This window comes from Podarcis cretensis, assembly GCF_951804945.1.
Source record: "Podarcis cretensis genome assembly, chromosome: 10".
In the NCBI taxonomy this organism is placed as follows: Eukaryota; Metazoa; Chordata; class Lepidosauria; order Squamata; family Lacertidae; genus Podarcis; species Podarcis cretensis.
The window spans coordinates 58,585,054-58,611,615 of NC_137179.1; the positions used below are offsets into that span (position 1 = coordinate 58,585,054).

At 45.0% G+C, this 26,562-nt stretch overlaps 1 long non-coding RNA gene across 1 annotated transcript; it reads left to right on the top strand.

The window, feature by feature from the left end:
- The first annotated feature begins 456 nt into the window (after positions 1-456).
- Positions 457-5,790, top strand: LOC307225996. Its single transcript, XR_013843225.1, has 2 exons — positions 457-898; positions 5,396-5,790. It is a non-coding gene; the product is annotated as an uncharacterized lncRNA (long non-coding RNA).
- Positions 5,791-26,562: the final 20,772 nt, after the last annotated feature.

A 26,562-nucleotide genomic window follows, 5' to 3' on the forward strand; every position in this document is an offset into this window, starting at 1 on the left:
CCAACTATCAAAATTTTTTCTCCTTGAATTTGTATTTCAATTGCCAGATACCTTCCTTGTTCATCTTTAAATATCATTTTTGGAGCCAATTTTTCCTTTGCATAAATCACCACACCTCTTTTCTTCACTTTGTCTGATGAAATAAATTCCTGTCCAAGTCTCTTGTTTATCAGCAATTTCCTGTGTATCCTGGCAATGTGGGTTTCTTGCAAGCATATTAGGTCTAATTGTTCTCTCTTCAAGATGTGAAAAACTTGACGTCTTTTCCGGGGAAGGTTCAAACCGTTGCAGTTCCAACTAAGAAGTTGCAGAGACATTTTGTTCTTAAGTACCTGTTCCTCCGACTGCTCCAAGCTTTTGATTTGGGGAATAAATCTTCAACTACGAAGTGCATAAGCTCAGCTTTCAGTATCGCTGAGTATATTCATGCTTTTGCTATGTACTTTTTCAGAATTCAGCACAGCAGAATCATCTGAGGCAACAGAAGCATCAGAATTAGATCCCACCGGCTATCATTCTGGAATACTCTCCCTGGGGATGCTTCCCTGGAGCCAATGCATTATATTTTGGCAGCAGACGAAGATATGTTTATTCTCTCAGGAATTTGGGCAGCAGCTTTAGCATTGTGGTTTCTGTGGCCATTTTGGCTGTATCTTAGGGATCATCTTGCTGCTAAGAATGGCAAATAGTATTTTATTTCTAAATTTTTTTTTTTTGTGGATGAACACTTTTAGTTTGCAGTAATATTTTTAAACGGTGGATTTGTGAAAATTGTGGGGGTTTTTTATTGTTTCGAAGTGCCTGGAGTCTTTCCTTTGCTGGCAGCAATGAACAAATTCAGTGAATGAATAAGTGGTGGATTTCACCTGAAGAATAAACCCTACTGATACACGCTTTGGTATGGAACATGATTTTCAAAATAATAATAATGGCAATAATGATGATTTGATTTCTTATGCACCCTCCAGCATGACGTACCTGGATGGGTTACAGGAATTTAAAAATACAGTATCGAAAACAGTTTGAAACAAATTACTGCCAAGAATTGGGCGGCTCCTCTATTTACATATCTCTGGTGTCTTAGGCCAGGGCAGGCATAGATAAACTCGGCCCTCCAGATGTTTTGGGACTACAACTCCTATCATCCCTAGCTAACAGGGATGATGGGAGTTGTAGTCCTAAAACATAGGGAGGGCCAAGTTTGCCTGTGCCTGGGCCAGGGTAAAGAGGCACATCTTCAGCACAGGATGGAAACTAAACAATGAAGGTGCCAGACACACCATTGTGGAGAGGGAATGTGAAGATCTGATAAGATCTTAATTGCACTGGCCATCTAATTGCTTTATGGCCCCAATTAGCCCCAGTGGTCCGGCACGCTCCCAGCCAAGCTGCGCAGACCTTTTTCTTCTCCGGTTTCGTCTAGCAGAGTAAAAACACAGCGGATCAAAACTGTCGCAGTCTGCTTCAGATCCAAATACACCAAGCACTGTGTATGTCCAAATTCAACAGTTCTTTATTGCAGCAAATATGTACAGCTCAGCATTTCTCAAAATCTCCTGGACTGCTAGCATTCATGGCTTCCGTCCGTCTCTCTCAGAGACACAGAGAGAACAACAAGTAGAACTCCTCCCTCTTTCCACACGTCAGAATGTGAGGCGTCACAGAACATCTTAACCCTATAAGTTCTGAATCCCAACACCCCCTCTCGCTGAGCATTCTGACAAGACCTGTGGATGTACCTTTGCAGACCTCTGTGAGATCAATCCCTTCCCCAATGCCTTGCGCCCTCTCCTGGCGTTCCTGTCAGGCATCTGTGGAACATCCTCACAACTCTCAGATTCGCACTGTGCGAAACTTACCCACGCACCTGTGGCCTGATACCTCTCAGGTGGAATTCCCTTCGTTGTGCGACTGGACCTCCTGGGCACAAACTCAGGCACTTCCTCTGACTCACTGTGGTCAGCAGGTGTGTCCCTTGCATCCTGGGATTCCCCCTCTGACTTAACGCGTCTTCGAACCCTTGGAATTACCCTCACAGGAGAACTAGGCTCACTCTTGGGCTCCCTTTTTACAACTTGCGGAGATGCCCCATCCTGCTCCTGACTTTGGTCAGTGAGCTGATCGTCATCAGCAGACTCAGCCCCTGGCTCTCCTTCCTCCTCATCAGAACCTTCCTGCTCTGAATCGGAAAGACATTCTGAAAGAATATCGCGTCTGGCAGGGGTCTTTGACCTTTCCTCCTGCTTACAGAACTCAGCGTGTTTACTGATCAGCAGCTTACTCTGATCACCTGACGGGTACGCAAACCTCCATGCACGAGCCGTTGGCTCATACCCACAGAAGATCATTTTCTGGAACTTGGGTTCACCTGGCCCTCGCAAAGCTTCAGGCACCGGCAGCAAGGCCGTTGATCCGAACTCACGGAGGAAGTGAACCTGCGGTTTCCTCCCGTGAAGCATGAAAAACGGTGTGTCTCCTACCACTGAATTGTAGGACCTATTCCAGGTGAAGCTCACATATTTAACTGCCTCCATCCAAAACTTTGGAGGTAACCCAGAATCTAACAGCATCACCTGTGCAGCTTTAACCAGAGCCTCACTTCTTAGCTCTGCCACCCCCCTCTGTTGAGGAGAAGTCACTGTGTGACTTATCCCTTTCTTGTGAAAGAACTTCTGCAAAGCAGACCCAGTAAACTGTGAACCTCTGTCACTAGCAATTTCCCTGACTCTGGTGGAGAACCTTAGTTCCACTTCCTCAATCCAACGCCTAATCAGCTGTGCTGCATCTTCCTTGGATTTGAGACCATGTGTCCAGGTGTTCTGCGAAAAATCATCCTGCATTGTCAGCAGAAACCTGGCCCCTCCCAGACTTGGTTCCTTCATGGGACCCAACAGATCTATGTGTACAAGATCAAAAGGTTTTGTGGTTACCCTCTCCACCCTGGGGTAACTGCACCCTCTTACCTTTGCCTGTCTGCAAGCCTGACAATCTAGGACTCTTGCACATTCCGCAATTCTACAGCCTTTGGAAACCTCAGGTAGCACCTGTAGTTCTTCAAGACAAGCATGAGCTGTCTTCTTATGCCACACACACGAACATGAAACATGAGTGGGAACTGTAGCACGCAGGGCTTGTGCTTTCTCAACCTTCCCCTCACCCTCCAGAGACGTTTTAAGAATGAAGAGATCATTCTGCCCCTTTGCAACTCTGACCAGTTGCTTCCCTCCTTTGGAGATTGTACAAACATCGTGTTCAAAGCAAACCTTAAACCCCTTTTTCAACAAATAAGGCACAGATAAAATACAGTGTTGCACTCCTGGCACAATGCAAACTTCCATCTGCTCCTGCAAAACAGAAAACAACACATTTACAATTTTATTCACATTTTTCTTTTCCCCACTTGCAAACTGAACAGTTTTTCCAGCCGGAATTGCCTTGCAATTCCACATCTCGACTGCAGGGGTCTCTGGGATCAGGTGGCAGTTCGCTCCTGAGTCGATTAGAAAACGAAAATTAGTGTGTCTCTCAGAGCTGTTCTCAAACAAAACCATACTGGCAGCCAGCTGATAAGCTTCCTCTTCGCGTTTAGCACGTCCGCTCTGCTCAGCTCCACGTCTGGCTGCCTTGCCAGACTGGTTGCCATGGAAACCTGGCTGGTTCCCGTGGGAAGTGACCTTGGCAACATCCTGCCTTGCCTCTCTGCTCCGGTGGGGGCAGTTGCGACGCAGATGTTCAGTCGAATTACAGATGTAACAACGACGAACGGAAAAAGCCTGGACCGTGTATTCCGCTGGCTTGGCTCCGCCCTTACACCCAGAGCCCCCGGTGCCAGCTTTGCCCTCTCTGTGGCGGCGCTCTTCTTCATCTGATAAGCGTCCTGTGACGTAATTCAAAGTCAGCGTTTGGGGATCCATCGATTCCAGAGTTAGACACAGATTATCATAACTCTTGTCCAGAGAGCTGAGCAAAATGTAAACTTTCAGCTCCTCTGAGAAGTTGACTTGTAACAGTCTCAGCTGGTTAAACACAGCCAGCATATCAGTCACATGCTTCCTGATGCTATCCCCAGGACGTAACTTCATCTCAAACAAGCGTCTGGTGGTGTGTATCTTTGCCCCAGCCGTGGTTCTGTGGTGCACCCTTTCCAACGCTTGGTAGGCCTCACATGCATTCTCCAGCCCCTCTACCAAAGGCAGCTGTGAGCCATCCACACTAAGCACAATAGCTCCCAGGGCTTTGTGGTTTTTTCTCTGTGAAGCACGAGCATCTGCAATTTCTGCAGCTGAAGCTCCTGCCGCTGGTGTGGGTAGTGGAGGTCCCTGAACAGCCTCCCACAGCCCCTTCGCTACCAGCCATGCCTTCAGCCTTCTGCTCCACTCTTGCCAATTTTTGCCGTCCAATTTTTCAAACGGAACTACGAATGACTCATGGCTGTCTGCCATTTTCTCCTCTTCCCCGGGGCCCCAGCTGCTGTACTCACGTTTCACCAGTCAGCCCTCCGGCACCCGATTCCTCAGCTGCTTTCTCAGCTCTCTGCCTCAGCGACTCTTGCCTCTCTGCAGCAGGCAAAACACAGAACGCAGACCTCTGCCGCCTCAGTAGCGTCTTCCAGCTATTGCCAAGCTGACTTCAAGACTTCAAAGCTCACCGGCAGACTCTTAGCAACAGTTTTATTAGCGGTAATTAGGTCCTCCATAACCTGTGAAGATCTGATAAGATCTTAATTGCACTGGCCATCTAATTGCTTTATGGCCCCAATTAGCCCCAGTGGTCCGGCACGCTCCCAGCCAAGCTGCGCAGACCTTTTTCTTCTCCGGTTTCGTCTAGCAGAGTAAAAACACAGCGGATCAAAACTGTCGCAGTCTGCTTCAGATCCAAATACACCAAGCACTGTGTATGTCCAAATTCAACAGTTCTTTATTGCAGCAAATATGTACAGCTCAGCATTTCTCAAAATCTCCTGGACTGCTAGCATTCATGGCTTCCGTCCGTCTCTCTCAGAGACACAGAGAGAACAACAAGTAGAACTCCTCCCTCTTTCCACACGTCAGAATGTGAGGCGTCACAGAACATCTTAACCCTATAAGTTCTGAATCCCAACAGGGAATTCCATACATTAGGGCTGGCACAGAAAATTCCCACTCCTAAGCTGCCATGCGCTGAACTTCTGAGGGGTTCAAATGACCAAGAAGGCTCCCTCTGCTGATTTTACCACCCAAGAGGGTCTGAGGGAAGGAAGTAGTAACTGAAGTAGAAGTCTGACAAGATAAGGCAAAAACAAAACCCCAAGTTTGGCTCCACATTGCAGAGAAGCAACTATATTTAGAACATGTCACCTTTGTCATTTCTCCTTCTCACACCATCCTTCTCTGTTCCTTGTCTTTCATTATCTCAGGCAATTATGAGGACTGAGGAAGACCAGCACTAAATCGAAATGCCGGGACAACACTGCATGAATTGGAAATAAATACGGCACCTCACTTGGTCTGACTTCTTAAGAAGATGATGTATAGAGCACATTCTAACCAAAACTTGAACCCTGGACTGTGAAGGGAATGTCTCGCAACATTTGGATGACAAAGAGAAACTTCTCATCCATATTTGCTGTCAAGCAGATCACCAGTTCTGTTTACTGTCAGAATAGCAACATGGGAGAAACACAACACATTTACTTCTCTTCTTGTGATGAATCTAACCATTGATCCATCTAATTCAGAGTTGTGTATCATGACCCTACCTGAAAGTGCCAGGTGATAAAACCTGAAAAGCAGGCAGTCTAGCAATGGATAAGAGATGGGGAGAAATTCAGTTCAATTCGCATTTCAAGGAGTCCTGCCTAAATCACAGTTTGTGAAACAATATGATAACCAAAAGATAGACTTTCTTCAAAATTCGCTGCATTTTGAAATGCCAAGAAATACCTAGAAAAAATGTGCATACTGGGGCAGGGTGTTCATAAAAATGCCCGTTTCAAGTGAAAACAACAGACAAAACAAATTCAGTACATTATGGGAAATTCCTCTGCAAAAATGTGGGCATTGGGCAAAACTGCAGGCAAGCATTCACGTGTTTGTAGAAATTCACACTGAAATGCTGGTGAATTTTCACAAGGAGCTAAATATATAGATAGATAGCGAACTGGAAATGTGGAGAACTGAAGACAGGAAAAATGAGAAGCTGAGAGAACTCAAAATGGACAGGTTTGTCCATCCCAACCACAAGCTACAGCACAGGATTCAAAATTAATGCAAAAGCTCTGTATACTTCTTCATCCCACTGAATCACACTGTCTCGTTTTCTATTTGTTTAACCTACACATTTTAAACTCAATCTTGCTCCTAATTGCCCTTTATAGGAGGTAGGGAATGCAATGACGTAGGAGTTGCTCTGCTGCTTCTGCCCCCGAACTTGGGTGCTCTCCGTTTTAAGTCGCATCCGATTAATTTGTTTCTTGTTCACAAGGTATTTTTAGTACAAGGCCGTCAAGACTGATGTGAGCAGATATAAAAGGAGGCAGGTGTAGACGTTCCTTTGCTCCCATCCCAATGCTATGCCTGATCACTCCACCAATGGTGAAAACAACAGCCAGTCATCCCATTTTTGAAAAAGGTTCCCAGCCCCCCCCCCATACCCTTGGGAAAGGCTGTTTGTATGATTAATAATGCTCATGGAAAGTTCAGGATATTGAACCAGCCCTCTCCCCCTTTACCCCCCTCTCTTGTTGTTTAGCTCTGTGAAAAGAGGAGAGATTCATTACACCAGTGACGGGGGGGGGGAGAGATGCAGTGTGTGTGTGTGTGTGTGTGTGTGTGTGTGTGAGAGAGAGAGAGAGAGAGAGAGAGAGAGAGAGAGATTGAAAGAAATTACTGGAGGTGATTTAACGCCATCTTAAAAAGGTAAAGGGACCCCCCGGACCATTAGGTCCAGTCGTGACAGTCTCTGGGGTTGTGGTGCTCATCTCGCTTTATTGGCCGAGGGAGCCGGCGTACAGCTTCCGGGTCATGTGGCCAGGATGACTAAGCCACTTCTGGCGAATCAGAGCAGCGCACGGAAACACCGTTTACTTTCCTGCTGGAGCAGTACCTATTTACTTGCACTTTGACATGCTTTCGAACTGCTAGGTGGGCAGGAGCAGGGATCAAGCAACGGGAGCTCACCCCGTCACGGGGATTCGAACCGCCGACCTTCTGATCGGCAAGTCCTAGACTCTGTGGTTTAACCCACAGCACCACCCGTGTCCCATAATGAATGTATAATGTTACATTAAAAACTTACATTTGCATTCTACTCTTCCCCCATGGAATTCAGGGAATACATAGGGGTTTCCCATATTGTGCTCACATCACCCCTGTAAAGCAAGTTAAGCTAAGGCTGAGTGGGCTTGTTCAAGGATACGCAAGGAGTTTCTTGTCTGAAGTCAGATCTGAACCTAGTTCTCCCTGGCCCAGGCTGATTCATTACAGGATGCTGCCTCTCAGATGCTGCCTTCTGGCCAATAATTAATATCCTTATAGCTGTAGCTTGTGAAATAAAGTACATTTGTCAGGCCATTTATCTTGCTCCCCCAGACCGGCCATGATAGCTATTGTTTATTTGGACTTGTATACATTATATTAGGCACCTGAGACATAACACTTCATTGTTGTCCCTGTCCCTAATGTTTCCTAGCCGTTGATCACATTCATTTTTAGCTCCTAGCTCCTGTGGGCTTGTGTGGCATGCATGCTGTCTCCTTAATTAAAATTGCATGCCAGGAAGCAAACCGACAGCTGAAGCCTTACCTCCTACTGTGGCATTCTGGCAGTTCAGGGAATTTCTTTTCTTTCATGTTTCTTCCCCCCCCCCCAAAAAAAAGAAAGAAAATGTCAACTGCTTTCTCGGAAATAAGATGTGAAAATGTCTAGAAAAATGCAGAGTAAGGGATTCAATCAGGGATGAAAAAGAGCACATTTACGGATCCAAGTACGGGACACAGATTAAGGGAGGAAAGATACAAGGATGCATCATATTTATTTATTTACATGGTTTATATACCATCCTCATACCCAACATTTCTCCAATGAAAATAGGGATGTCCTATTCAACAACAACAACAACAACACACACACACACACACCACTCATCTGGCTGGGTTTCCCCAGCCACTCTGGGTGGCTTCCAGCACATATAAAAGCATAATAAAACGTGAAACATTAAAAGCTTCACAATACAGATCTACCTTCAAGTGGGTGCCACTACCGAGAAGGCCCTCTGCCCGGTTCCCTGTAACCTCACTTCTCGCTGTGAGGGAACCACCAGAAGGCCCTCGGAGGTGGACCTCAGCATAGGAGGCAACTCGAGGGGGCTGTGGGTTCCAGGGCACTCACAATAATATAATTGTGGGGACTGGGCACCCACAAAGTCAGTGAGAAAAGCTGGCAGGCAGTAGTGGTGCTGCCTCAGAGGGAAGCAGTTCAGCTCTGCCCTCAACAGTCAGCCAGTGAGGCACCCTTTTCCGGTGTGTGTATGTGTGTCTGCCTCCACATCCAAGCCCCTCACTGCAGAATAGGGTGTGTTATGTACTGAGTTGACTAGGATCCAAAAGACAGCAGTCTGATTTGTCCTAGAACAATAGGATTCAGAATGCAGCAGTCTGATTGGTCCTAGAACAATAGGGTCCAGAATGCAGCAGTCTGATTGGTCCACAGGAGCCACCCAATCCAGCTCCGGGTGGAAGTGAAGCCGCAACCTATGCGTATGCCTACAGCCAATGCCTACAGGTGAATCCCGGAATTAGCCAATCACGTGGGGCCCATTGTGTAAATAATGTATATAAAGCAGACATTCTGGGGGAACTTCCATTCCTCCTCCTCACCACTATGAACTGAATAAAGAGCATGAAATCCACTCTCGACTCTGAGTATACAGTGGTACCTCGGGTTACATACACTTCAGGTTACAGACTCCGCTAACCCGATATAGTGTTTCAGGTTAAGAACTTTGCTTCAGGATGAGAACAGAAATTGGGCTCTGGCAGCGCAGCGGCAGCAGGAGGCCCCATTAGCTAAAGTGGTGCTTCAGGTTAAGAACAGTTTCATGGTTAAGAACAGACCTCCAGAACGAATTAAGTACTTAACCTGAGCTACCACTGTATTTCAGGGTGCCTCACTGGCTGCGTAGAGGAGAAACAAAATAAAAAAATTCCTTCCAGTAGCACCTTAAAGACCAACTAAGTTAGTTCTTGGTATGAGCTTTAGTGTGCATGCACACTTCTTCAGATACACTGAAACAGAAGTCACCAGACCCTTCTATATAGTGAGTAGGTGGGGAGGGGTATTACTCAGAAAGGTGGTGGGATTGGGTGATTGGCAGATAGCTGTGATGAGCCTGTTGACGACTCTTAACGACTGCAATAGGTCTATAGACCTTCTCACTATATAGAAGGGTCTGGTGACTTCTGTTTCAGTGTATCTGAAGAAGTGTGCATGCACACGAAAGCTCATACCAAGAACTAACTTAGTTGGTCTTTAAGGTGCTACTGGAAGGAATTTTTTTATTTTGTTTTGACTATGGCAGACCAACACGGCTACCTATCTGCGTAGAGGAGGAAAAGGAGCCGGCAGCATGCATATGTGTGTGCAGACATGTGTGTATGAGACGTTGCACGTCCGTGTTGTGGGGGTGAGACCCCCCACAATCCTGAGGGCATGATGGCACTCCTGGAACTCAGTGTCTGGGCTGAATGATGGGGGTGGAGACACTCCTTCAGGTATACTGGGCCAAGGTATGCAGGTTTACTGACCCTTTTCTTCACTTTTTCCAGCTCTAACTATTCTTTTTGAGGACAGATTGATGGAGGAGAGAGCTCAGTGAGCCTAACTACTATGTCATTCCTTTTCCCTCCCTTGAACTGATGTCGGCTAGTTTCAGAAAAAAAGCTCATGGCAAGGTTATCAACAATGGGAGCTGGCAGATTTAATTTTTATATCTATATATCTTTTTTATGTCTTCGTGACTGGACAATTCTGAAGCTAGGGACAGATGGTTATTAAAATGTGCTCTCAATTCTGCCCCTTCGCTCTTTAAAATATCATTTTTCCTATATCATATGATTTTCACATTGTAAAACCTGGGCATGAGGAACACAATTAGAAGTCTCTTTAGATAGAATGGAGTTTAATCTTTGCAGTGGACAGAAAAGTGATGGTAAAATCAGCGCTTTCTCTTAACGTGGAGAAATGGGCAATGCAATGAGTCATGCCTACTTTTAAAATTATAGCTCACAATTCTGGGAAAACATAGATGTCTTTCCTCCATTATGTCAATGGATTTATGGATTCTGTCTCCAGAGATCCAGTCTGATTTCCTGTTGCGCCTCTGCACTGTAACACTGTCAATGCTGTTGGCTCTATTACAATACAGAAAAAGTGAGCTGTAAAAATATACTTTTGCTTCATACACTGAGAAGTTTTAGTTTCAGACTTGCAACAATGCAACACAAAATTCGTTGAGGACATGATCCAGTCTTGCATTCGAAAGTCCCACTCACTCCAATGGGTGAAAGGATGGGCTTGATTTCCCCAGCAACAGATCAGAAAGCTCAGGAAATCATTTAGATGCTTCTCAACATCTACATGAAATCATCAGTGGGGTTGGGCTCAGTGTGCACCAATATGCGGATTAGACCCAGCTTTTCCTCTGTTTTAAATCGGAACCAGTGGAGGCAGTGAACCCTGTGTGGGTGTCTGGAGGTGACTGAAGGATGGATGGCGGCAAACAGATTGAGGTTGAATCCTGACAAGACAGAAGTACTGTTTCTGGGGGACAGGGGGCATGCAGGTGTGGGGAATTCCCTGCTCCTGAATGAGGTAACTATGCCCCTAAAGGATCCTGGGAGTTATTTTGGACTCACAGCTGTCCATGAAGGCACAGGTCAATTCGGTATCCAGGGCAGCTGTCTACCAGCTACCACACAGGCTGAGACCCAACCTGATTGTGGACTGTCTTGCAAGAGTGGTAGATGCTCTGGTTATCTCCTGCTTGGACTACTGCAATGCACAGTATGTAGGGCTACCTTTGAAGGTGACTTGGAAACTACAAATAATCTAGAATGTGGCTGCTGGACTGCTGGTTGGGAGCGGCCGCTGGGACCATATAACAACAGTCCTAAAGGATCTACATAGGGTTCCAATATGTTTCCAAGCACAATTTGAAGTGTTGGTGCTGACCTTTAAAACCCTAAAAACTTTGGACCCACTGACCTGGAGGAGTGTCTCCACTCCCATCATTCAGCCCAGACACTGAGGTCCCGCTCTGAGGGCTTTCTGGTGGTTCCCTCACTGCGAGAAGTGAGGTTACAGGGAACCAGGCAGAGGGCCTTCTCAGTAGTCGCAACCGCCTTGAGGAACGCCCTCCCATCAGAAGTCAAGGAAATAAACAACTATCTGACTTTTTGAAAACCTCTGAAGGGAGCCATGTGTAGGGAAATTTTTAATGTTTGATGTCTTGCTGTGCTTTAATTTATTGGAAGCTGCCCAGAGTGACTGGGGCAACCCAGTCAGATAGGCAGCATGTAAATAATAAATTATTAGTAGTATTATTTATTAGGAAATGTCTAGGTACCCGCAAAAGGAGTGAGCAACAGCATACTAAGCAATAAATATAAAGCAAATGATTCTAATGTACTGCAGGCTGTATGATAGGATTACAAATGTCAAACTGAAGAGCTGGCATGCTGTAATTATCCAGGACTATGAAAATTAGTTCCATGGATAATTACCTAGCACAGCTAAGGTCCCAAATTGAGATTATGGGGTGAACATCCAATCAGATCAGGGGCCAACTTGAACATAGCAATGAAAGGCGTATGGGGAATACAATTTAGAAACAGAATAAAACCTATCAAAATGGCAGGGAAGAATAAACTGTGCTGTAGCTGCCTCAACACTTCAGACAAAAACAAAAACAGAAGAGTAGATCTTTGTGAAGAGCACCCTGCAGTCATGGGACCACTTGGGAAAAATACCAATTCTTGGCATTTCTCTTCTGAAATGGTTCTGTAACATAACCAAGATGATTAAAAAAAATTAAAAAATACCATATTGAAACCTCATTATAGCAGGTTTATAAATCTGAAGGAAAGAGGTTATTCCATATTTGAAAATCCAAACTGAGCAAATAATATCTTCCAAATTCGTGCTCCAAACTGAGCAAATAATCTCTCTCTTATTCCAAATTCATGCTCAAACCATCTCGCCTCAATAAGCAACCAGGCTGCTGAATTCTTCACCAGCTTAAGTTTCCATACCGTCTTCAGAGGCAGCCCCCATCCCCGTCCTCGAGTATCAGGCAGTGGTGTATTGCTACATTACCATCTGTACATGCCTCTTCAGGGTGATTAAATAAGCCACACAAGAGTTTCAATGCAAAACCTTCCCTATTTAAAATATTAGCCTATAAAAAGACTCTGATAGGTAAACGTGGCTGTCCTGACAAGCACATTAATTATCCGTCTCTGGTCTACTACTTAGCAGCTTTGATTAATAACAGTGGCATTTAAAAGACTCAAGGCAGGCCATTTGCACCATGCTCTTGCTCTTAGAAGCATGTCAGAGTTCAGATGTATTCCGGTTGTAGCTGCCAGATCAAAATATGGGGGAATGTGGGCAAACGGTGACATCAGGAAACTGTGCTATTTGTCAAACAGATTTCAATGGAACGGCATCATTCTGAAAGAAAGATTCTCTGTTGTCTCTAACCAGACAGTGATAGCGTGTAACTATATTTCTATACATAGATACATAGAATTTCTAGATACATAGATTTCTATACAGTAGTACCTCAGGTAAAGCACTTAATTCGTTCCGGAGGTCCGTACTTAACCTGAAACTATTCTTAACCTGAAGAACCACTTTAGCTAATGGGGCCTCCTGCTGTCGCCGCGCCGCCAGAGCACGATTTCTGTTCTCATCCTGAAGCAAAGTTCTTAACCTGAAGCACTATTTCTGGGTTAGCGGAGTCTGTAACCTGAAGCGTATGTAACCTGAGGTACCACTGTACATAGATATCCCCACCTTAGCGTTTTCTTCCTTGGTTTTTGTGTACTTTCCACAAAACTCAGAATCTGCCAAGGCCTCTTCCTCCTGCTTGCATGGTGCTGTTTTGGCCACATAATGATAGCCAGAGTGCTATTTTTCTAGAAAAAGAGGAGCCGGAACTCACCATGAATTGTTATTTTATACAGTGGTACCTCAGGTTACATACGCATCAGGTTACATACGCTTCAGGTTACACACTCCGCTAACCCAGAAATAGTGCTTCAGGTTAAGAACTTTGCTTCAGGATGAGAACAGAAATCGTGCTCCGATGGCGTGGCAGCAGCGGGAAGCCCCATTAGCTAAAGTGGTGCTTCAGGTTAAGAACAGTTTCAGGTGAAGAACAGACCTCCAGAACGAATTAACTTAACCCGAGGTACCAGGCAATGGTGCCAACCTGAGAGATGCTGGAATTGAGTTCCGGAGAGTTCCGGCTGAAAAAAAGCCCTGCTCCTGAGGCAACGAGAGGAGTGATGTGTCCCTGTTAGCGGCCGTGAAATGCTAAAGGGGATGCAAATGTCTATTTACATAGAGTAACAGATGCAAAAGGGGGCTTGGGAAAAAGCTCAGAGTCTCTGCCTCAAGGAGCTTACACACTACCACCACCACCACCACCACCAAGTTTTATATGCCACCTATCTGACCGAATTTCCCTAGCCACTTTGGGCAGATCCCAACAGAATATTAAAAACACAATAAATCATGCAATTCTTGGTATGTTTACTCAGAAATAAGATTTGCTGTGGAATGGAGCTTTCTTCTAGGTAAGTGGTTATAGGTCAGGTTACCCAAGTCTTGCAAAAGGAACAGCGGTGGGGTGAAAATGGTGAAAGGAAGAGGGAAGATTAAAAAGCGATAAATGAGAACAAATCTCATGGAGTGAAATGACCGCTAATAAAAAATTTAAGGATCTATCATTTTCTGCCACTCCACTGTATTCTATTACATCTTCTAATAAGAAGAACCAGTTGTTTTGAATTCTCTCTACATGACATCAGTAGTATTACCCAAGGCAAAGGCGGCCATTAAATTAACGTTTGTGTTTTTGTGTATTGCTCAAGGAAAGGGGGGGGGGGGAGGATGGGGAATAGTAAAATGTCAGCAAGATAGCAGACAAAGACCTAAATATATTTACTGACCTTTATTCCCAGAGATGGGTTTGTATCCTGATAATGCTAGAGATGCTCTCTTAAATAATGTAATGTTATTGTCTCATGCTTAGGGACAGTGAGCACTTGGTACAGCTAACAAGAAAGATACAAGAAAGAAAGAAAGAAAGAAAGAAAGAAAGAAAGAAAGAAAGAAAAGAAAAAACATCCAGAAAAAGCAAATAATGTGCTCCTATGGTGCATTTATGCATTTTTTATTTGCTCCAAGCTGAGGATGCCCAGTCTCTAACTGTAGATGGGGCCTATAGTTTTAAAAGTTTCAAAATGGCACCATTTACTCACCTTCTTCTCTGGGATACAAGTAGGCTCCTTCTTCTACAGCAGACAGGGAAAGAAAAGCAGTGGCTGTTGCAGAACAATTTCCGCCATCTCTAAGGCAGCCAGATGCAAAAGAATGCAGGGCTGCACTGCCTTTAACAGCTGTGTAAAATTTCAGCATAACAAGCTGCACCTGATGAAATCCCTACACAGCCATTAAAGGTGCAGGAGTCCTGCTCTAATTTCATACCCTCCAACATTTCTCCAATGAAAATAGGAAAGTCCTATTCAGCAGAAGCAGCAACAAAAACAACAACAACTTTATTAATTATACCCCAGCCATCTTATTGGGTTGTTGCAGCCACTCTGGGCGGCTTCCAACATAAAACATAATAAAACAATAAACTTTTTTTTTTAAAAAAAATCCCTATAGAGAGTTGCCTTCAGATGCCTTCCTAAGGTTGTATTTATACTTCTCTACTTGGCTCGGTGGGATGCGGGTGGTGCTATGGGTTAAACCACAGAGCCTAGGACTTGCCAATCAGAAGGTCGGCGGTTCGAATCCCCGCGATGGGGTGAGCTCCCGTTGCTCGGTCCCTGCTCCTGCCTACCTAGCAGTTCAAAAGCATGTCAAAGTGAAAGTAGATAAATAGGTACAGCTCCAGCGGGTGTTTCCGTGCGCTGCTCTGGTTCACCAGGAGCTGCTTAGTCATGCTGGCCACATGACCCAGAAGCCAATAAAGCGAGATGAGCGCGCAACCCCAGATTTGTCCACGACTGGACCTAACAGTCAGGGGTTCCTTTACCTTTACTTGGCTTGGTGGCAGCATAATTCCATACCCTCCAACATTTCTCCAACATTTCTCCAGTGAAAATAGAGGCATCCTAAGGAAAAGTGGGACATTCCAGGATCAAATCAGAAACTGAGAGGGATTTCAGTAAATCTGGGACTGTCCCTGTAAAATAGGGACACTTGGAGGGTCTGCAAGCAGCCTCGTGGAGTGTGGGGAGTTTCAAAGCAGGGGCACTCCATGTGAGAATGCCAGTCCCTGGTTGTTTCTTACCAATGCTCACAAGTGAGGATATCTGGAGGGCTTCTCTGGATATTATTTTTGTTTGTTTTAAAAATGTACACTTGCTTTAAATCTCCCGCTACCGCTGACACAAGATAGCTGGGATGATTGCAAAAAAACAGCTTTATTCATGTGGCAGCAATTGGTCTTTAGGTCCCCAGATCCCACGTTATATAGGCCTTTCCTTTATAAGAAAAAGCCGCCATTTGATTTATGCCAGCCTTAAAAGCAAATCCACTTTAAAGGTCTACATTTCCTATGGACAATTTTAACAAGGTGGGCAATTAACAGAGCCTTGTTCATTTCACATTGATCTAACCTGAAATATTCCAGGGCTTTGAATTATTGAGATTCTGTTGAACCTGTCCCACTTGGGAATTTGCCATGTACAGCAAGATATTTTTCCTCATTTGAATTCTGCACAGCCGAAAACTTTGATATATTTCCCATTATTGCTGCATCCAGTCTTTTAGATTTCTCGGGGCTACAAGTTGACTCCTTTTTCTACAGCAAGCAAAAGACTCGATCACATGAAAGCTTTTCTTCTTTCTGCATTATTAGCCATCGTGATGTTTTAATGCTTTATGGGTATTTGATCCATTTTGCCCTCTTGCCTTCTAATGTTCTGCCGACACTAACACCACGAAAACACTCCTTAAATGTCCTAGAGGTGTCAAAGTAGGGCTTGATGCTTGTAAATGTGGAATTGAAGCAGTTAAGTAAAAAAAAAACCCCAAAACACCCCTGCACTTTTCATCATGACACAGATGGAACAACAAATTAATGGACAGAAAAAAGAGATGTCCCTTTATTTCACTGACTGTGAATTTAATGTGCTGAGTGACTTGGTTCTAACAGCATTTTCTCGCTCTTGCAAGAAGGGAACGTGGCATGCAGCCTGATTCAGTGTATGATGATTCGGAAGCAGACCCTCCAAGTGTCCCTATTTTCCAGGAACAGTCCCAGATTTACAGAAACCATCCTGGTTTTGGATTTGATTCCGGAATGTCCTGGTTTTCCATGTTGTTGTTTAGTCGTTTAGTTGTGTCCGACTCTTCGTGACCCCATGGACCAGAGCACGCCAGGCACTCCTGTCTTCCACTGTCTCCCACAGCTTGGTCAAACTCATGTTGGTAACACTGTCCAACTATCTCATCCTCTGTCGTCCCCTTCTCCTTGTGCCCTCCATCTTTCCCAATGTCAGGGTCCTTTCCAGGGAGTCTTCTCTTCTCATGAGGTGGCCAAAGTATTGGAACCTCAGCTTCAGGATCTGTCCTTCCAGTGAGCACTCAGGGCTGATTTCCTTCAGAATGGATAGGTTTGATCTTCTTGCAGTACATGGGACTCTTATGAGTCTCCTCCAGCACCATAATTCAAAAGCATCAATTCTTCAGCGATCAGCCTTCTGTATGGTCCAGCTCTCACTTCCATACATCACTACTGGGAAAACCACAGCTTTAACTATACAGACCTTTGTCAGCAAGGTGATGTCTCTGCTTTTTAAGATGCTGTCAAGGTTTGCCATCGCTTTTCTCCCAAGAAGCAGGTGTCTTTTAATTTCGTGACTGCTGTCACCATCTGCAGTGATCATGGAACCCAAGAAAATAAAATCTCTCAGTGCCTCCATTTCTTCCCCTTCTATTTGCCAGGAGGTGATGGGACCAGTAGGAGACCCCTATTTTCACTGGAGAAATGGAGTTATGAGACCCTGAGCCAAGGAGATAAGTAACTATACAACGTTTAGAAGACATCTAAAGGCAGCCCTGCATAGGGAAGGGTTTTAATGTTTATTGTTTTATTATCTTTTTAGATATGTTGGAAGCTGCCCAAAGTTGCTGGGGCAGTCCAGTCAGATGGGTGGGGTATAAATAGTATAATTATTTATTGTTGTTGTTATCCTTGTTATGGAATAGGACGTCCCTATTTCCATCGGAGAAATGTTGGAGGGTATGCTTCCTTTCCTGTCAACATATAGCTCCCTGGTGAGTCTCTTCTACCCGTTCGTCCATCACAGATCTGTCATAACACCATTTTGATCCACTAATGGATTGCTCATTTGAATAGTCAAGTTAAGCAGCCATGTGTCTCTTGGGAAGTTGTCCTCTCCCCTAGGCCTGAATGGAGGGGGAGCGGTGGGCCAACTGGCATGGGCCTACAGTTTTGAAGGGGCCTATTCCAAGTCCCCCTGGTAGAGGCAAAGGGTAAATATTACTAAATATTACTAAAATGTGGTTTACATTTCCCATTTGGCCTGGGCCTATTATCAGCTTTGCCCAGTCGTGCCCTCTCCGCCTTTAAATGCTGCTGCTGCACCGTCAAACATGTATAAAAATATGGCATGTGCCTTTGGTGTACCCTGGCATAGTTTCTCATTATGCTGCTGTAGGTCTGAATTGTGAAGGTGGAGGTGAACATTGCATGACAGCCCGAAGAAGAGACTAAGTTGTGTCGCCAACACAATTATGTGCAGAGTGCAACTTGCAACTTAAAATTCCTTGGATTATGCTGCCCCTACTACTAAATTTCTTTCTCATACCTTTCCAACACATTTAACAGCTTGGCTTTTTTTTTAAGCTGCAGTACAAATTGACTCATTAGAACCGGGCAGTATATGTCAGCCATCATTTCTGACAATTCTATGTTCCTCATATTCATCAGCCTAAACGTGAGCTATTGTTTGGCTGCAAGTGTGATGGGTTTTCCGTGACTTCAGTTCTATGTTTGATTGTCTGTTTTCTTTGTGAAAGCATTGGGAGGGAAATAATAGTGGCAAGTGAAGGAAGAGCAGAAAGAGTGATGGAAACAGCAGAAATGAAGGAGGGACAGAATTGCAAAGATTATCTTAATCAGCATTGTCCAGGGCAGGGCTTTTCCCAGCAGGAACTTGATTCTGTCCCCTCTCAGGTGGGTGCCCATTGCCATTATAAGAGAGCAAGGGAGATGTTCATGGTGAGTTCTGGCACCTCTTTTTCTAGAAAAAAGACCACTGGTCCAGGGTATATTTCTTCTCATATGATATCATGGATTTCCCAAAGCCATTTCACACATGAGATCTTTTAGGTGCACCCATAAAATGTTTTGTTCCCTTTGAGCCCAGCCTTGGCTGGGGCGGGCGGGGTATAAATAAAAATTATTATTATTATTATTATTATTATTATTATTATTATTATTATGCCAGGCATAGGCAAACTTGGCCCTCCAGATGTTTGGGGACTACAACTCCCATCATCCCTGACCATTGGTCCTGTTAGCTAGGGATGATGGGAGTTGTAGTCCCCAAGCATCTGGAGGGCCAAGTTTCCATATGCCTGCCTTATACCATAGAATATATGGCAACACAACGCATGAGCACCACCAATCTGTGTTTAAAACATTGGGTATTATACAGCAGGGTCAGGGAACCTCTGGCCCTCCAGATGTTCTTGGACTCTAACTCTGTTCATCCCATACCATCACTCATGCTGGCTGAGGCTGGTGGGAGCCTGACAACATCTGGAAAGTCACAAATTCACTATCCCTGCTAGGTAGTACATTTACTGGAGAACTGGATTGGCAAACACAGCTTTTGATCAAGGGCAGGGCTGTCTTACCCATAGACACTAGGGGTGCAGGGCACCCGGGTGCTGGGCACTCAGGGGTACCAGGTGTTACCATAAAGAAGCAATGCAGAAGCAAGCAGCAGCTACGTCAGCTGCTGGTGGCTGGAAAGCCAGACAGGATGTTTGTGACTGTTACCATGGCAAGAAAGGGGCAGTCATTCTCTGCTTCACGGGAGCAGCGTTTGGAAAAAACAGCTCCGAGTGAGAAGAGGCTTGCATTCCAGAAATTCTTGTGGTTTCCTGTACGAGAAAGGAATGCACTGTTGCTAAGCAACGCCCGTCAGTGTGGTGGAAAGCTACAGAAGTGGGCTGGACTGTCAGGCTATGCCTAAGAGAGGCAAAAACAAAGTTTGTTTTGACTAGGTTCTCACGAACTCTTGGAAGGGACTTTCCAACGCAGCCAGTGTTAGAGCTGCCAGGTGCTCAAGAGCGTAAACAAACCAGCTATTGGATTTTAGCGGCTTGTGAGTGAGAGTTAAAGGCAAAGGACTCAAAATGGATGCCAAGAGGGGGGAGGCTTGCCTTATCCACCCCTCCTGACTAATGACAATTATTCATCTTGGTCTATAAAGATGAAGGCCCTGCTGCAGAATCAGAGACTGTTTGGGGTGATTGAGAACCCCATCCCTGCAGCACCAACGCGTGCTTGGGAGTCACAGAATGTGAAGGCCAGGACGGCTATAATTCTGTGTGTTCCAGACTCTCAGCTTATCCTTATACAGGGTTTAGAGTACTCGTGAGAGGTTTGGGACACGCTGAGAAGGACACATCAGAGAGATGCAGGTTCTTCAGCGTTGCTGTATTTTGAAAAGCTGACCAATCTGAGGCTTGCACCTGATGGAGATGTTCAAGCACACCTGACGGAAATGAAATATCTGCGCCAACAGATGGTGGAACGCAATTTCCGTCTGCAGGAGGAAGTGTTTTGCTTCATGGTGATAAACAGCCTGAATCGTACTTACAAAACTGTTGCCAGTCAGCTTGGGTCCCTTCCGGCGAATGATTTGACCTCGGAGAGGGTCTTTGCCGTGGTTCTGAACGAACAGGATAGACTTGCTGCACTGGAGGTGAAGGACAGGGGGAGGGAAGAACGGAGTTCCAACACCCCAACTGCTGTTGCTACTGGAGAAAATGCTGTAGCTTTGAACATTGTCCGATGTTACAATTGTGGACAAACTGGGCATCTTCAGCGGACCTGTAAGAAGCCCCGTCAGCAGAAAGGAGCCAAGGGAAGCTCCACGAAGTCTGAGGCGTCAGGCAAAAGTCATACCAAGTCACAGGCGAAGCCTGCAAAGGCTTTGATGTCGCTAAAAGCCACACCAGAAGTGGGGAATTCTTTTGTTCTAGACACGGGAGCGACGGTTCATATGTCCCCAAACAGACAGCTATTTTCGACGTTTAAGAAGCAAAGCTTCACTGTACAACAGGCCAACGGTCAGGAGCTGGAAGCCACCGGAATTGGGACTGTGTATCTTGAAAGTCTGAACTTGACTATAAACAATGTTTATTTGGTTCCAGGGTTGAAGTACAATCTGCTCAGCGTTTCGCAGATTGCTAAGAAGGGACTAAAACTGTCCGATGATGATGAGAGCTGCGAGATCAACAAAGATGGAGAGCTGTATCTTTCTGCCAAAGAGAAAGATGGACTGTATTTGTTGACTTTTGATCAAAGTGATTACATGAAATGTAATTCTAACATTGTTTCTTTTGCAGGTGTAACCAAGAAGAACGCCAAACAGGTCACCTCGAGGGTCGACAGGGCATTTCAGTGGGTGTATGCTGATGTGATTGGTCCTCTAGCACCATCTAGAGGCAATGCTAAATATTACCTTATGTGTGTTGATTCTTTCACAGGTTTTGTCTGGATTTATCTTTTGGAGAGACCAAAAGACGCCTTAGAAAGGTTCAAAGAGTTTTGTGACAAGGTTAAAAATATGCATGGTGCTAATATTGCTTGTCTTTGCACAGATGAGAAGCCAATATTTCTCTTACAGGATTTCCAGAGGTTCCTGCAGAAGAAAGGGATAAGACACAAAATTGCTGCTTCTGAAGAAGCATGGAAGAGATGTGTCTGTGTTAGGGTGAACAAAGAATTGCAAAAGGGAATGGAGGCGCAATTGCTAAGTTCACATCTGCCACATGAGTACTGGGCTGAGTCGCTAATGTCGTTTTGTTATACGTGGTTAAGAAAGTTTTCAAAAGAGTTGGGAAGTTCTCCTTTTGAGAAACTGTTCCATAGAAAACCTTCTGTAGCCCATTTAAAGGTTTTTGGGTCTCATGCGAGGACAGAAGCTCTGGGTGGAGTAAAGAATGCCAGAGGCATTTTTGTGGGTTATGAAAAGGGTCTCTACAGAGTAATTTTGTCTGAATCTGGTCAGGTGATTCTCACAAAATTCCTAGAGAGTGCTCCTGAACAGGAGAGAGTGATTGTTCACACATTTCCCACAGGAGATGATGATTCAGATGATGATGATGATGTTGATTTTATTGAATTCAGTAGTACTGGTGATGACAGCGATAGCTCAGACAGCTCAGTTGTCACAGTCATTGAGAGGAAATCTCACATAATGACTAGACCCTCAGAAGAGGAGGATGAACCACTGATTACGCTTAGTACTGGTTCTCCAGAGAGTTCAGAGGCTGAACCAGAAAGCAGAGAAGAGCAGCACCTCTTACGTAGGTCTGAGAGAGCAACGAAGGGTGTACCACCCAAGAGGTATTCAAAAGAGTTTGCCAACCTAGCTATTGCATGTGTTGCTGTTGTAAACGACCAAGGTCAGATTGAAGCTGTGTCTGAGTCAGAGACAAAGGCACAACAGAGAGTTGCTAACCAAGGTAATGCAGATGCACTCATTCCTTGGAAGTCACACAACCAGAGAGGTACATTGGTGAAACCAATGGCGGGTAGTTCCAAGGGTGGAACTGAAACTACAGGGGAATGTTATATGTATAACAACTGTTTGTTTTCTTCTCTGGATCATGCATTGCTCGAAGCACACATTGATTCTTTAGGGGGAGGATGTTACCATAAAGAAGCAATGCAGAAGCAAGCAGCAGCTACGTCAGCTGCTGGTGGCTGGAAAGCCAGACAGGATGTTTGTGACTGTTACCATGGCAAGAAAGGGGCAGTCCATTCTCCGTACTGAGCACCAGATGTTAGCTCAGTGTGTGAGTCATATGACCTGTACAGGATGTACATGGGTGGAGTTTTATTCTCTCTACTGTTGTTGAAAGAGTGCAGACATCTTTATCTGTATGGCTGCTAAAGACAGAAATAAAAGCATGTAAATACATCTCTGTCTGTCTGATTCCCCTCCCTGGGGGTAGCAGGGAGGAGAGAGAAGCAGTGGTGTGTTTTTCTCACAGTCTGGGAAAAATCGCCGATACAGACCTCGCCTGTTTACTTGCTGGGAGTCGCAGGGGGAGGTCAAAAGGAATTCAGCCGGTGCCTGGAGAGGTAGGCACATTCCTCTGACCGAGGCAAAATTCCAACAGAAGGTAGGCACATTCCTCTGACCGAGGCAGAATTCCAACACCAGGTTGAGAGCCCAGGGCCTGAGAGTTGAGTCCGGGGAAGAGCCCACCCGTCAGTCGGAGCCCCGTGGGGGGCTCTTCTGCTGCAGGCAACTCTATGCCGCGAGTTTGGGGGCAACTGAGCCAGCAAGACGCTGAGGTGGCCGGCCAGCTCTGCCCTCTTGCGCGCCTGGGACTGGGCAATCTGGGGGGTGCATTCCGGGCGGATCTTTGCACCCCGGCACCGCATATGCTTAAGACAGCCCTGATGAACGGTCACAGCTGGTATAGTGGTCAGACCAGAAGCTGAGAATTGCCTTGTTCCCGTCATTAGGCTCGGCTCTTAGGCAAGACTCAATCTCTCAGCTTCATTCTACACTGCCCCCTGAATGTATAATATGGTGATCAAAATGAAACTGGGCTATCTTACAGAGCAATTTGAAGGATGAGCAGGATTACATCGGAAGTATTTATAACATTCCCTGGGGAACAACAGTGGGATTGGGCTTTTGCACTCTTGCTAGCAGGCTTCACTGGGTGCTAGATGAGACAAATTTTTGATCTGATCCAACAAGACTCTTACATAGGTATGTATATATATGGATATATGCTTATCTATCTATCACTATCTCTACAAACAAACATGGAGTATTGTTTTAATATTTCCAAGACTGTTGAATCATGGGAAAATGACAAAGATTTCTGTAGCACATTAAAAATGGACAGAATATTGTGACATAATATAAATTGGTTTTAATGTTCATTAAGTGGCAGATGTGAGGGAAATTATCGGTCCTATAAAAAAGCAAAGCCTTTCCTACTCCCAGGAGGGAAGGGGTTGTGAGTGGGAGACGATTCCTGCGTCATGCAGGGGGCGCTCCACCCCCTGCTTCAACTCCAGGGCTGGTGCCACGCCCCTCCCCAGTTGGGCACCCAATAGGGAAGCTCGGCGGGGGCATGGCTTGCTGCTCAAACACAGCCGTGCCAGCCATCCCCACCATTGCACACACATTTTCTGTGGCCATCGCCTTCCCCGACAATTTTGGGTATTCCGCTAAAGGAATCCGGCGGTTGTGGATCCTGTCCGATGCCCGTGTGGCGGGGGGCCATGGCACGACCCTCGGTGACATCAGGAAGAGAGCCTATAGTTGGATTAGCATCAACAGGCTTCCCCTACTGGTGGTTAACCCCTCCTCAGACTCACCCCTCTACGAGTGGGTGGAGTCTAATGTTCCGTGGTCCAATGCCTAAGCCAATACCTTCTCACATGCTATAATCAATAAAGTTCTGGCCTTTACCTTACCCATTAACCTTACATTCTGTGTCCACGTGTCTTTATTTCCCAGGCGGGGATCGGGTCCTTGAATCACAACACATATTTATTTGCAATGGAGCCACAAATTGCATTTTTTACAAGAGATACACCACCACCCCTAGGGGAAATAAAATCTTCAGCGACAATTGGTTTCAACACCGAGTGTTGCACCAGGTTCAAATGGTTTCAACACCGAGTGACAGCACTAGGTTCAAGTAAAGGACAGGGATTCCTTTTTGCCAAAGGAATAAACTTTAAAATACACTTGATACCGAAAGACGAGAATGGTAGATACATTTTTACTTAAGGGACAAGGAATTATAGTAAAAAATTAACTGTTGGACATGTATATGCCACAAACTTGGAGCAACTTGACTTTATTCAAAGCGTATTATGTAGATTCAGTAAGGACTCAGTTATACAGCTGCAAATAAAATGTTTTAAGTACATTATACAAATGTCACACTAGATTGTGATGGTGAGCTATGGCAAATTCAATATGTTTTTCAAAAAGTTTTAATGAAAAGCATTTTCACAATGTTTCTGACATGTGTCTAGATTCCACCTAAATTTGCTGAGGGAAAACCCATACTAGGGGGCAACTTCCACCTTAATGTACAAGGAGTCTCTCTATAAGACTTGAGCAAGGGAGAAACTTTTTAGTCACCAACCAACTATTTACAGAAAGGATAGTAGAAACCCTACAATTCTGTCTGAAAGGGAAATGACAATGACAACACCAATTTTACCAACCATTGGGATGCTATGAAAGCAGTGACAAGAGGTATCCATATTAAAGAAAAACCGGGTATTAAAAAACAAACCTCTACAACATTTCCAGACTTGAAATGGAAATTACTGATCTACTAACTAAATATAAAAGTTCAGATTCAAAACACCTCCTCAGAGTGATTCCAAGTACAACTACAAGGGCTCCTGATTAGGCATTTGTAAGGAGTTGTTGCTGCCAAAGCTAGCAGAGATAACACTCCAGGCACACAGCCATTTCTGTTTTGTTGATTTATTACTAAAAGTTCAAAGCAGTTCCAAGAGTTCAAACAAACGCGTCCATGCTTAACTCAGTCAGATGTCTTGACTGAATATTTGTGACGTCTTTTTCCCCAGCATGCCCATCAGTGCAGGGCACGCCTCCTATTTCCTTTGTTCTGTGAGTAGCTAGTTCCAGGGACTGGTTGCCCCCTCCCTATTTCATCCTCCGAGTCGGATGACAGACTGCTAATGAGCTCTTTTGGCTCTCGGTAATTGCTTCTCTGCCCCCTCGTCTCTCTAGCCATCTCCCTTTCCCTGACAGCATTTAGCTATGCAACGAGGGGTGCTGTGGTCTAAACCACAGAGCCTCTTGGGCTTGCCAGTCAGAAGGTCAGCAGTTGAAATCCCCATGATGGTGTGAGCTCCCATTGCTCTGTTCCAGCTTCTGCCAACCTAGCAGTTCAAAAGCATGCCAGTGCAAGTAGATAAATAGGTACAGCTGTGGCGGTGAGGTAAACGACGTTTCCGTGCGCTCTGGCTTCCATCACGGTGTCTCGTTGTGCCAGAAGCGGTTTAGTCCTGCTGGCCACATGACCCGGAAAGCTGTCTGTGGGCAAACGCCGGCTCCATTGGCCTGAAAAGCGAGATGAGTGTCGCAATCCCATAGTAGCATTTGACCAATCATCCAGGGGTCCTTTACCTTTACCCTTTTACCTTATCTGTTAACATTATTGTTCAGGAGTCAGGTGGAGGGGGCAGTCAAGGCTGAACAGGAAAATCATGGGGGTATTTATTTATTCATTTCAACAAACTTTATATACCGCTTGTTTATAAGGGGTTTATAAAAACATAAAATAAAGCATGACAATTCTCGATCTAAAACAGTTCGGTATTTAAAGACATTTGAAAGGATATTAAAGTCAAGGGTAGCTGGAAAGAAAAATGACAAAGAAAAGAAAAGAAAAGAAAAGAAAAGAAAAGAAAAGAAAAGAAAAGAAAAGGTGGCTATTGTACAGTTGATGCCCAGTGTGGAAGCATCCCTGATTACTGCAATTTCAGTTCAAGCTTTGCTGACCTTTTCCTGAGTACCAAGCTCCCTATCGATCTAAAATATAGTCTTTGCTCAGTAAAGTTTACCGGCTTAGGGACTGGGTTGTGAAGTTATGGAACTGAGTGGCTGATCATGGTGGTTTAATTTGTCCTTTCCCAATGAGATAGCATCAGAGCCTCAATTATTTCTCCCATATGGGTAAGCAATCAGAGTGGTTATAAAGGAGCCTATAGACCTAAGTTAAAGCCCTGCTTTCTGCTGAGGCCACACAATCTAATGTCAGTGAAATATACTCAGAGTCGCAAAGTGATTTCATGCTCTTTATTCAGCTCATAGTGGTGAGGAGGAATGAATGAAAGTCCCCTCAAGGTATCTGCTTTATATACATTATTTACACAATGGGCTGCACATGATTGGCTAATTCCGGAATTCTACTGTAAGCCAATCAGGTTGTGGATTCACTTCTATCTGGAGCATGATTGGGTAGTTCCTGCCAACCAATCATACTGCTGCATTGTTCT